This window comes from Arachis duranensis, chromosome 8 (genome assembly GCF_000817695.3).
Source record: "Arachis duranensis cultivar V14167 chromosome 8, aradu.V14167.gnm2.J7QH, whole genome shotgun sequence".
NCBI classification, from domain to species: Eukaryota; Viridiplantae; Streptophyta; class Magnoliopsida; order Fabales; family Fabaceae; genus Arachis; species Arachis duranensis.
The window spans coordinates 11,264,187-11,265,593 of NC_029779.3; positions in this window are offsets into that span (position 1 = coordinate 11,264,187).

Below are 1,407 nucleotides of genomic sequence, written 5' to 3' on the forward strand. Positions count from 1 at the left end.
GGGCGTTAGTGACAGATGCAAAAGAATCACTGGATTCTATTCCGGCCTGATTGAGAACCGACAGATGGATAGCCGTGCCGTGACAGGGTGCGTTGAACATTTCCACTGAGAGGATGGGAGGTAGCCACTGACAACGGTGAAACCCTTGCATACAGCTTGCCATGGAAGGAGCCTTGCGTGTTTGAAGAAGAAGACAGTAGGAAAGCAGAGATTCAGAAGATGGAGCATCTCCAAAACCTCAACCTATTCTCTATCACTGCAAAACAAGTACTTATTTCATGTTCTTTTACTTTTCACAATCAATCCTGATAATTTCTGATATCCTGACTAAGATTTACAAGATAACCATAGCTTGCTTCAAGCCGACAATCTCCGTGGGATCGACCCTTACTCACGTAAGGTATTACTTGGACGACCCAGTGCACTTGCTGGTTAATTGTGCGGGGTTGCAAAAGTGTGATTGCAATTTCGTGCACCACTTAACATGTGTGTAACATACTCTCTATGTGTTGACCAAAATGTTGTTACTTTAACACACATTTTGTGTATTGGTTAGGATGTTGTCACATGAACAACAAATCTTTTACATATTGATTCTGTACCTACAAAATTTACTCACATATAATTATACCAAATAATTCTATTTCCAACAAAAATACTAATTTTTTTTCATTTACAACAAAATTAGCCTAAAAATGGATGTAAATCTAATTTATTAATTAAATAGTGATAGAACCTAATCACCCAAACAAAAAAAAAATTGTGATAGAACCTATAAAAGTTACAGATATGTGTAAAGCAGAAATCATTGCAGGCATATCTTTCATATGGCCTCTTTGATTGCAGACTTTCTCATTTATACTAATCTCTTTAAGTGGGAAAGGGACCAAGTAAAAGATGTCATTACTTTTCAAATGATTTTGCCAATCTCCTTTTATTTTAATGAGAATAAAAAAAAGGGAGTTTGATTAGAGAACTAACTATTTTTCAGTTAATAATAATTAATTTTTTTAAAATTAATTTTTTACTGTAAATTATAAATTATAAACACTAAATTTTAAACATTAACCGCCTTAAATCTTAAACCCTCCAAAAGTGAGAGTTAAAATGTAAATTTACAATTAAAAAATTGATTAATATTAAGTTGATTATTTATGTTTGTTAACAAAGAAAATTTCAAGCTTCATGTATTCATTTCATCCCATTCTCAAATGAAATGATGGTATATATATGGATATTTTTCTTGATATTTCATCACTTCATTTTTTTTACTTTTTAATTTTTTTTGGTCATATTTATAACCAGAAACAGATATAAAGGGGTAAGTAGTAGTCTCGATCTTCAAAATTTTAAAATTAAAATTATATTTATGTATGAGATATGTGTTTAAAAAAATAAAAAATATAA